At 44.2% G+C, this 12,192-nt stretch overlaps 1 long non-coding RNA gene across 1 annotated transcript; it reads right to left on the reverse strand.

Moving 5' to 3' along the window:
• Window positions 1-2,456: 2,456 nt before the first annotated feature.
• LOC136261717 (uncharacterized) lies at window positions 2,457-8,721 on the reverse strand. The gene is made up of 3 exons (XR_010703996.1): window positions 8,556-8,721; window positions 2,809-2,873; window positions 2,457-2,765 (listed from the first exon to the last, which is right to left on the reverse strand). It is a non-coding gene; the product is annotated as an uncharacterized lncRNA (long non-coding RNA).
• Between the last annotated feature and the right edge of the window lie 3,471 nt (window positions 8,722-12,192).

Consider the following 12,192-nt stretch of genomic DNA (forward strand, 5'->3'; position numbering starts at 1 on the left):
TGTGATCGTCCAAAGATTGCATGAGAGTAATATAGTTCGAGCTGGTCAACTAGTTGGTTCAACTCCAGATTATTGGTCCGGCTCAGGCCTGACCAACCGGACCGTCTCCTCCGGCCTTGCTATATCGAATTCAAAGCTATTTTTATGAACATTGAGAGCATCAGCTACCGTTCAGTACACTGTTAAAAATAAAGAGTAACCACCACTCTGAGAGTTCCCAGTGTAGGGAGGATTTAACACCCCATGGAGAGTAGCCAACACTCTGAAGAGAATAACCATTACTATGAAGAGTAAGGGACACCATATAGCCGTAACACGGCCGGTTCCGACTGGGAGCTTCCAAACAAATTTCTTCTGTTAGTCGCGTCGTCGATAATTTTCCCACAGCCTAAGCAAACAGGGGCCGCTACGCCTCTGATATAGTTTCGTCTAGTTGGCTGAAGGAGGAAGAAACATTCGAGGCCATACTGAACTACGCCGTCACCATGACGAAACCCGCGTGATTCAGACGTTAATTAAATTCCAGCTGCACAAGTTTAGTATGCGGTTGTGACCAGACCCTTTTACAGCGAGCGCCGCCCAACTAATCAAAAAGTGAGCGGCGTAAAAGGGTCGGCAGCGCCAGACTAGCAGCTCACCTGCAAAGGGTGTATAGACTATTGTCTTCTGATGAAAGGTTTCAAGTTCAGTGTTGATCCCTACTTACTGTTATCGTTCCGTCAAAACGTTTTGACTGTGCTGTTTTCTTTGCAATATTGTTACGTTGCGTTATAAGGTTCTGACTTCGCAGTTATCGCTGCTTTTGCGTACCCTTTTATTAGCGATTTCAGACCTCCCAAATTTTACACTGTCATTTACACTGTACAAGCAACAATTATAAACTTACTGAAATTGTTTCCCGTGGCTTCAATCTGCAGTCACTTACCATATCAAAACTTATGTCGAGTCAAATTAACCCATCCATATATTTCAATTATCCGTAAAATATTATTGTGCGTAAAATAAATGTACATCAGCCTATGGAGGTAAGCTAGACTAAAGTTTCATTATTTATCATAACTCTTGTTCTGAAGGCAGTATCAATTTTGTTCGGCCACCATTACACACGCATAAGCTTCCTCTATCCAGTGATAACAAAATTAATCAATGCTAAAGTGTTAACAGCTTGCAAAATTTACAATAAATGGTAGCAAGTGGCAACTTACGCAATACAAAATCCATTGGAGAGCAAATCATGAAGTTCGCATTCTAATTAAATAGCGGTGTTAGGCGCAATCTGTGAATTTGCGCAGTTTATAAATTGCGCTGCGCATTTTGTGAATTCATAAAATTCGTGAACTACTGCTGATTGCACGAATCTTACTGCGGTTTTCCAAGTTCTTGCAATGGAAAGCGTCATGCGCTAATAATGTGTCAGTATGCGCAGTTCTTTAAAAACTCCTGTAATATTCTGTGGCTGTCAAGTTGTATGCGTAGGCATCCTTGAAGTCCTGTGAGTCGGTAGATGTCACTGAAAATCCACTGTTGAACAGCTGCGCACGTACATGCTTGTATAGCGCATAACGCTTTGCATTGCAAGAACTTGGAAAACCGCAGTAAAAAAAAATTTCAAATTGCGTGACGCATGCGTGTGTGCGCACACAAGATTTAAAAACATTTTGTTTCACGCAATAGTTGCTGATGTCGGGGACTAAGATTCCTAACGTAAGCAACTTGTTCCGTGAAACAAAACGTGTTTAGTTCTCGTGTGCGCATACACGCATACGTCACGCAATTTTTAAAGATTCGTGCAATCAGCAGTACCGTAAGAGCTGCGCATTTTATGAACTGGGTAACGCCGATACGTTCTTGGCCGATTCAAGTACGTATCACATGGAGGAATGACAGGCTTCTTTTACCCCCTTTTACTTTTGCTGAAGGGACATGGATAAAGACGCATTCTACCCGACTATCTCTCCCTCCAAGGTTCCTTTGCGTACTCTGCAGCTGGTCTGGATAAGGTGCACTGTCTTTCTCTCTCAGTGTTGCGCTGCGTATACTACACTGTAAAATTTAGTAGTGAATTGCTCTGCCACAATACTCACTACTTTTTGCAGTGAACGTCACTACTTGGTGGTCAATGTAGTGACGTTCACTACAAAATTAGTAGTGAACGTCACTACACAAAAATAGTGAGTATTGTGGCAGACATTAGTAGTGACGTTCACTACATTTAGTAGTGACGTTCACTAGTTTGTTTTTACTGTGTACAGCATTTGTGTAGGCTAAGCCATTCGTTTTGATCAGCTGATATTCATGGGCACAGTCCAGCCTGCATGTTCATGTTTTACTTTTCCTAGCAGTTGTCCAGCACATGCAAACACTGCACATGCTGCACCAGTAATGAAAAGCATATCAGCACATAAGGTTTGGTACATTGTAACTCAAGTCCAACATCATATCTTTAATGTCCAGCCTTAAATGGTACACGTAGTTAGTTTTACTCCCATGCATCCAGATGTAACACAACACATGGTTAGCTACATAATGTCACTTCTGTGTGACACATGCAGTTATTAGTGCAAACATATAGTGTTTGGAATCAGGTATGCTGTGTTACACATACAGCTAAGTATGCTCCGATACATGAGTTACAAAGGTACAGCTCCATTTGATGAACAGCAAGACCCAGAAAAGTTGTATCCATTTTCATCTTGCCTGGCTATAACCACATGTCTTCCTAAACACCGTTCATGGTACCCCCATGAGCAACTATTGCACCTGACCTATGGAATACATACATTAATTGTATGCATAACTAGACCTCACCATGTCAGTTGTATCATCATCCAAACTAATCATTCCACAAGATTGACAATAGTCATCCAATGATTCTAAATAAACAAACATTATAATGCATGTGACACATCATAACTCATCCATATAATACAACAGAAGATGAAAAGAAATTTGCTGGTTCACCAAGAAATCTACTAATATAGATACATTTTACCACAACATGAACAAACACGTACATGTTTACTTAATGGTACAAATAATACAATGTGATGATGTATATCGAACTGATTGCTGAAGCAATTAATAGGTGCATAATTATAATAATTTTCGAGGGAAGCCATTACATGGTGCTAGCTACCACAAATCAACACCTTCCGCTGTCAGCAAAGATACATAAAGGAGGACTCAAGTAGGTCCATGGTGTTCTCATTATATGTACTGCAGTATGCCAAATTAAGGTACCAAGCAACATTGAACAGTGAAGAAATCAAGCCTGTAACAGGGGGTCTGTTCCAGGTAGTTGTAAAGCTGAGTACTGTGTGCAAAATATACACATAGTCTTACTAGGGGGTCTGGAGGCATGCCCTACAGATTCCTTCTGAGATCACTTACTGACTGCTCTATTAGAACAAATGACTGTTCTATTACAGTGTCACAATCTTTTTGCAAACTAATATATCAGAGTGGGCTCCATAAATTGATAGGTCAATGGGGACCACAAAGGTTTGGTCTCTTGCAAAAATATCAGCTAAAATCCAGCCTGACTTGTCCTTCACAACTTGGCATTATTACAAACTTGGGAACCGGACTACTGGTTCAGTACAGAATATTGGTATCACCCATCTCCACAACGTATGACTAGTGGCTATAAATTTTTGTGATGCTTGAGAATATGATAGCATACATAATTCACTATACTTCCATATCTCTGCAAGTATTTTCTTGTAGTCTACATGTCCATTTTCAGTTGAATGCACACGCTCTACTATGTCATAAAATTTCTCAACTGTTGCAACTAAATCATGATGCGCATGATAGTCATTCTTGTAGGGAACGGATCTGCCACAAGGTACTCAGTGATCTCTCACATGATAGTGTGCAATAATCAAGATACAATCATACATATATACTGTGTCCTAGTGTTACAATTGTGAGTGTATTAGTATATGTGCAGTGCTATAGAATAGCTCATAGTTTATGTTCTTACATCCCCCCACCAAGCATGGTTTAGTCCACAGGATAACCATGCTGATATCATGGCCATTGGGGATCCTCTATCAGGCGTTGTGGTGGTCTACAGGTACGCTCTGATCTACGAAGTTCTTGTGGTGGGGTCTGTGGGTGCTGTGTTGGCATCTGAGGATCTTGTGACAGCGGTGGTAGAGCTTGGAGGTCTTGGTTGTCATTCGCATATCTTGTTATCTCTTCTGGACAGGGTGGAGTATCTGGATGCGGGTTATTTCTACCAGATGTGCACAGTGAGGCTGGTGTACGATGTCATAAAAATCTTCTATTACATACCAGGACTCGTCCACTCTGAGTCTTCACTGAGTATCTGCGGTGGGGACTAACATTGACCACTGTGCCATAAATGTCCCAGAGCTTTGTCCGAGGGTTCTGTAGAGCCACAGTGGAACCCAGTTGAATATCTTGGAGTTCTTGGGCATGGCTGTTGTAATATAGCTCTGCCTGTGCTAAGGTATGTTCTGCTAACTGTTCAGTTTCAAGGGTGCTGTGTTGCCACTCCGGTGAAAACGAGCGTCGGTGTGCTGGTAGTGTATCCTGTATAGGTCTACCATACAGCTTCTGTGCAGGAGACTGTCCATCTTTGCGTGATGGTGTGTTTCGGTATTGCAGCAGTGCCCGACACATAACATTTAGTTTCACTGATCTGTTACCCCAGGACGATGCAATGATCTTTTTCATGGACTTTACAGTGGCCCCAATCTTACCATTACTCTGAGGGTAATGTGGTGACGATGTCTTGTGCTCAAATCCCCACTGACTGGAAAAATCATTAAAACACTTAGAAATGAATTGTGGCCCACCATCTGACCACACTATGTCTGGAACTGTGGTGCGGCAGAATGACTGGGTCAATGATTGGACCAAGTGCTGTGTGGAGGTATTGTTTCGCATGGGGATAATGTCTGGCCAGTCTGTGAGGCAGTCAACCATGATGAGGAATTGCTGTCCACCATAGCTGCCGAAGTCTACAGCAATCTCTTGAAATGGTCGGGATGGTTTTGGTTTAGACATGATGGGCTCTTTGCAGTTGGATGGGAGGTGATCCTGACATTTCTTACACGACAAGACTACGTTGTCAATATCGTTGTCGATTCCTGGCCAATACAGTGATAATCTGGCTCTTTCTTTTGTTCGCACGGCTCCCTGGTGTGACTCGTGGAGGTTGGCTAGCACCTTTTGTCGCATAGATGCTGGTATCAACAAGCGACATCCATATACAATGAACCCATCATCTATGGTTAGATGCTCTCTAATGTTCCAATAGTGTCTACAAGCCTCTGGCAGCTGATTACGATGGTCAGGGAAGCCCCAGGTTATAGTGTGGTGCAACTGTTGGTACTCTGGGTCCTTGGTGGCTTCTTCACGTAGGTTATGCAGCCGATTGCTGTCGTGTTTATCACATTGAAGGATTCTGATCTCTGTAATTGAGGGCTCTGGGTGGTGTTGGCAGTCATATTCACAAAGGGAGTCATCCCATTGAGGATCCGAAACTGGGTTGCGTGACAGGGCATCAGGTACGTTATTCCACTGAGCGGTAAAGTTGTATGCCATTAGGCGAGACTTGAGTCGTTGAAGCCTGGGATTTTCGATTTCATCTAATCTCCGATTGTTAAGGATAGGGATCAATGGATTGTGGTCAGTTACCACAGAGAAGTGCTGAAGGCCTGCTAGAAATATCTTACACTTTGTGGCTGCCCAAGCAACTGCAAGTAACTCTAGCTCAATTATGGCGTACCGAGACTCAGCGTCTGAAAGAAATCGGGGTCCTGCTTGGACTAAGGACCACATGTCTCCATGTTGTTGCTGAAGGACATACCCTAGCCCTTGCCGGCTGGCGTCGGTGCTGAGCCTAGTGGGTTTGGTAAGGTCAAAGAAAGCCAAGGTGGGCTGAGTGGTGAGGGACTTCTTAGCATCTATGAAGGCTGTATCGTGACAAGGTGACCATATGAATTCATTCTTGGTGCTTAACAGAGGTCTGAATGGTGTCAAGAGGGTTGCAACTGCGCTCGTGCTGGAGGACAACTGGTTCACTAGTCCGATGAAGGAGCGAAGTTCTGTTCGGTTGGTTGGGACAGGGTACTTTGAGATGGCTTCTGTGATGGATGGGTCTATCTGGTAGCCTTGGTCGGAGAGCAAGAACCCAGCAAAGGTTGTCTTGGTTTGGAAGAATCTACATTTCTCAGCATTGAGCGCGATGTGTTGATCTGCACAGCGCTGAAGAAACTGTTTCACATGTGCAATGTGATCTGTGATGTTGCCATCATAAATGACAAAGTCATCCACCACGCGTCTAAAGCCTGATAATCCCTTGAACGCTTCAGTCATCCGGCGATTATAATGCTCTGATATTGAGGAGATTCCGTAGGGGGCACGAAGGTATTTGAATCTCCCAAATGGTGTAATGAATGTTGTCAGCGGCTGGCTGTATTGGTCTAGGGGGCATTGGTGGTATCCATTTAGGGTATCAATGACAGTAAAATATTTTGCATCACTAGCTGCGATATCAGCTACAGCTTGAGCTGGTGTTAGAGACTGATACCTCTCTCGGACCACAAAACGATTAAGGTGGGAGAGATCTACACACATACGAATCTTATCAGAATTCTTCTTGGGAGTAACCACTATGGGAGCACACCACTCTGTGGCCTCCGTAACTGGTGTAATAATGCTTTGTGTTTGTAGTAAGTCTAACTCTGCCTGAATTTTGTCACAATAGGCGAATGGAACTGACCGAGGAGTGTTGACACAGAAAGGCTTGGCATCTGCAGTCAGAGATATATGGAATTCTTCTCCTTCCATTGTCCTAATCCTGCCATCAAATACTGTGGGGTATTCTTGCTTCAAGTCATCCATATTTGGCAGGGGGTGGGTGACTGTTGTGGATCTGACACTGGGTTCCACAGGGGCAGCTTTGGGGGGTGGTAGGGAATAATGTGGTGGCAGGATTTTCAAGGCCTTGGCTGCCCTCCAAGAAACTATGACCCCACTCAAGTGTGGGAAGATGTATACATCTTCTTCATGTTCATTACCAGCTAGCTGAAAGCGAACACTCAACTTCCCAATAGCATGCATCCTCTGTCCATTAGCTGCGCGTGGTGTGAATTCTGATGGTAAAAGGTTGTCCCTGTATTCATTGAGTCGTGGCAGGACATGCTCACCAGCAGCAGATATGCCTGCCCCTGAATCCAGAAGTACTTGGGTGCGATAGGACCCATGGTGTGTATGCAGGTGCACTGTCACGGTTGGTGCCGGGTTTATTGTGGCCACTTGCTTTAGGCTAATGGTGGATAGCTCTGGTGATATCTCATTAGACTCCTGGTCTGGGTCTTCTGCAGTTGCGATGGCTCTAGCAGCTGGTGGTTTTTTGTGCTGTTGACGACCATGGCAAACCCTAGCAAAATGGCCAAATTTGAGGCAATAGCGGCATGTCTGCTTGAAAGCTGGGCACTGTGCTCTACCCCCTTGATGTGCTTGTAACCCACATCCTGGGCAAGGTTTTGGAATCATCTGGCTAGTGTGCGGTGGAACCTGCCGTACTTGTGGTTTTGCGGATTGCCTGATGGCTAGGACAGAGTGGTCAGTTATGTCTTTACGTTGGGTTTTCGCTGCTTCTTGTGCATGGCACATTGTAATGGTTGTGTCAAGGGTTAGGTTTTGTTGCCTCAGCAGTTGTTCAATAGTGTCACCATCCACAAGCCCTTCGATGATCTGGTCACGGATACTCTTTTGGGAGCATGCAGTGGAACAGAAGTTGCAAGTTTTAGCAAGCTCTCTCAGTGACACTAGATAGTCATCAAAACTCTCGCCCGGTTGCTGCACTCTGCGCCGGAGCCAACGACGCTCCATAGACTCATTAATGTGCCCATCAACATGGCGTTTGATTGCTGCAATAACTGCTTCAGCATTATTCCTGTCTTCCTCACTAAGACCGAGGTTATTAACTACTGTGAGTGTTTCACGTGAAAAACATAGAGTTAATGCTTGTACCTGGGTAGCAGCTGACTCACTACTGAGACCTGACAGGGTTGAGTAGGACGTCCACTGGGCTCTCCACGCCTCGAAGTCTGTGCCACAGTCTACTTGGAGGTCCAGTTTGGGTAGGTCACTTAGCCGGAACACGTAGGGCATCTTCGCTGCCGCTAGAGGGGAGTAACGGAAAGAGAATGAACACTAAGGCTGCTATGACGTCACCTTCACGGGTGCCTCTCGCCGGAACCAGGGATTAACTCCAGAGGTTAAGACAGGCGGTGACTGTTCCCCTTGTTGTACTGGTTCAATTAGCCACGCTAGAACGTAACTGCTCGCAGCGCCATGTAGGGAACGGATCTGCCACGAGGTACTCAGTGATCTCTCACGTGATAGTGTGCAATAATCAAGATACAATCATACATATATACTGTGTCCTAGTGTTACAATTGTGAGTGTATTAGTATATGTGCAGTGCTATAGAATAGCTCATAGTTTATGCTCTTACAATTCTCATTCTGTAATTACAAAATTTTGTGAAGGGCAGGCATAAAGTTTCTTACCCTTTGTTTGTTCCAACTTCAGCTCTGGGTAGTTTAACAAAACAAACTTCTTTGTTGTAGTAATGAAAGGCAGGGCTAATTAGAGCATCACTTCTTTCCACTCCATTCAAAACGGTCTGATATCAAACATGATCTTCTGCACCTTCTCCTCCGTTACTGTTTTGTTTTGCTTTTTATTTGGAGGTGTGATTGGGACCAAGATATTTTCCTCTACAGAACCTTTCGAATAGCTGGCTCTCTGTGACCCTCTTTTGACGTAGTCTCGCATGGCCAGACCTCTTTTTCTCCGTCACGGCGCTTATCGATTAGAGATTATAAGCGCCTACTCCGAAAAAGGGTCTGGTCCAGAATCAATATGTAAACTTGTTTTCACACCCCAAGCTAGAGCTCGGGGTGTTTAATTAACTTTCGTCATAAAACGTATACTTCCTTTTAACTTTCAAGCCACGTACGCACTGGAAATGCCACGCGGAACGATTGCCGGTACAAGGGGGTGTCACGTCGGCTTACGCTGTAGGTAGATCTGCGACCGCGGTCAAAGTCTTGACCGGGAAAAATTTCACCTTGACCCTTGACTTGCAGCGTTTATCGTCTTTGACCTGTGACTTGAGCGTTTCTTGTCGAACTTATGACCTCCACTTATTTCTCTATTTTCCTATACGCACCTGCGCTTGTAACCTAGTATAATATTTTCTTAGTGCGTGCTACCAGCAGCTGTGAGAGAAAAATCATTATAATTACGGCGAAATGCCTGTTGGAGCTTTAAAACATCTTCTTGGAGATCCTTACTTCTTTGTAAGTTACGTATAATTCCGTAAACTTGATAATAGCTTTTTTTTTTTTTTTTTACCCGGGCTTGATGGACTGCCCTTGCCTACCACCCCCAGCACATAAATGGCCTGTGCTGGACAAACCGGGACTTTCTTAGTCCACGGCAAACTGAGACTCTGCCCGAATCAGCTCCACAATTGGGGGAGTCTTAACATAGTGACCGATGGATGAGCGGGCTCCGCGGATGCATTGTATGGAGGACCGCAAGAGAGAAAAAGATAGACAGCACCTTAACCACCCCATGACAACAGAGTAATCATCGCCCCACTTGTTTGAAAGTTGATGAGCCAAGCGTTGATAAAAAACAGAAGCCTCATGAGCCAGACCACCAGAGGCAGACATTACCAGGGGGTAAAAGAGGCATGCTCCTCCTCACGAATTCTCTGAGCATACGCACGTTTCTTAATGTTCTCGTGCCTCCGATAACAGGAGGCCAGTGATGAGGACGCATTAGAAGCAGCCAGAGGGTTGAACACCCGCACATCCACAAAACATCTTTCACTTCTTCCACCCCAAAAACCATTCATGGCGATGTCAAGACGGGCACCATCTTGGATATTGGCAGAAGCAGGGTAGTCCTGCTGTGAAACCGGCTGGAGCTCTGGTTCAACAGCTACCTGAGAGCATACTTCAGTCAACAGGGTAGCAGTTAGATCTCTGATCTCATTGTGTCGGATAGAAGGTAAGCCACCCTTGGGACAGGATAAAGCATGCTCCACTGAAAAGGAAGTCCCACATGCACAGTGAGCAGGAGTCCGCTGAGGAGACCACCCATAACGTAGTGCCACGGCATCGTGAAACGCGGACTTATGCAGTGCAAAGCCATGTTCCTGTAGGGGCCGGGTGGTAAGCCAGTTGGAGGCCCCTTGATAATAGCTTGATATCCAAGATGATAATAGCTTGCTAAGTCAACGGTCCAAACTTGATAATAGCTACGTATAGTTTTCGATTGTGGGTTTCGAACCTTCTGTATCGTCTTGACCCTTGACCCACTGTAAGAGCTATTTTGTGGCCTTGACCGTTGACTTAGAGTTTGACCGCGGTCGCAGATCTACCTACAGCAAGAACCTGAGTGACACCCCTTGCGGTAGCAGTGATGAGAGACACTGAGGCTGTTTTTCTACGGTTGAAAAGGTCACGGAACGAGTCCTTGTGAAAACGAAAAGGCTAAAGGAGAATTGAGCAAGGAATCAACCCGTGTCCTTTTCAGCCTTAGAAAACCAGCCCCAGTGGCTCTCATCACCGCTACCGGCAATCGTTCATGACATTTCCAGTACGTACGTGGCTTGAAAGTTAAAAGGAAGTATACGTTTTATGACGAAAGTTAATTAAACACCCCGAGCTCTACCTTGGGATGTGAAAACAAGTTTACATATTGATTCTGGACCAGACCCTTTTTCGGAGTAGGCGCTTATAATCTCTAATCGATAAGCGCCGTGACGGAGAAAAAGCGGTCTGGCCCCGCGAGACTACTTTTGACGTACCTCACAAACTCATAGTGAAATCCACACCTCGCATACACTACCACGAGGAAATCTCGTGATCCAACACTTGGAACGACAGTAGGTCGGCAACCGAGACAACAGGCTGTACGTGTCGCATCTCGCCTTGCCATATGGCAGCACGACACCTGCGCAATTTACTGCTGATTGCACGAATCTTTAAAAATTGCGTGACGCATGCGTGGTATGCGCACACAAGAATTAAAGTGTTTTGTTCACGGAACACGTTGCTTAGGTTGGGAATCTTAGTCCCCGACATCAGAAACCTGTTCCGTGTAACAAAATGTTTTTAAATTTTGTGTGCGCACAAACGCATGCGTCACGAAATTTTTAAAGATTCGTGCAATCAGCAGTACAGAGGTTTTGAGGTTGCTTGATAACGATTTCTTCGCGCATGTGCAGTGAACAGCCAATGAAATTCGAGGGCATGTTTGAATTCTACGTAGTGTAAATTCCATTGGCTGGATCAGTTGCACATGCGCAATTCGATAGTACAAATACTAATCAAGCAACCTCAAAACCTCTGTATAAATTGTTGCGCATTTTATGAATTCACAAAATGCGTAGCCGCCGCAGCGCAAAACTGCGCAAATTCACAGATTGCGCCCAACAGCGGCATCACGTCGTTACCATGGCGATTACGAATTTTGTTCGGATGGAATTGGATAGAGCAATTCATAAGGAGTTGAATGATATCAAGTTTTAGGATATTTGATCATATCAGTATCTAGTGCTTGCAATTATTGAAAATACGAAATGATGTCACAGTAAAATGTATGGAGTTTGTATTGGAGAAATCAAAAAAGTGATCCATCCATCTTGAGACCTTTCAAAAAATCAGAGTTTAATCAGCCCATTTCATGATCTAAGGGTGGAAAACAAACAAAGGATACTGGTATTAAAATGTACAATATTACTGATAAAATGATTACTGGCTGTAAATTTGATTTTGCCATTCTGACTTTACAAATCCCAATAGCATGTTTTGATATACACACGTTTTAATCTTTACCCATATAAGCCATCATAAAAATATCGTAAATTAAAGTTTACGTAATCATTTTTCCCGTACATTTCTAATGGGAATCATTTCGTACAGATTATTCAATGGGAGAAAGTGGCACCGCTATTATTATGTGAATCATGGCCTTATCAGCACTTTTACTGCCAGTTTCAGTAGCTCTATAAGGTTACTAATAGGGCTGAAACGGATAGCAACTTTTACTATCCGGATATCCTGAACAAAACCTATCCGGATATCCTACGGATAGTGACATCATCACTTGCTATAGAAACATTTTATA

The sequence above is a fragment of the Dysidea avara genome, chromosome 7 (genome assembly GCF_963678975.1).
Source record: "Dysidea avara chromosome 7, odDysAvar1.4, whole genome shotgun sequence".
Taxonomy (NCBI): domain Eukaryota; kingdom Metazoa; phylum Porifera; class Demospongiae; order Dictyoceratida; family Dysideidae; genus Dysidea; species Dysidea avara.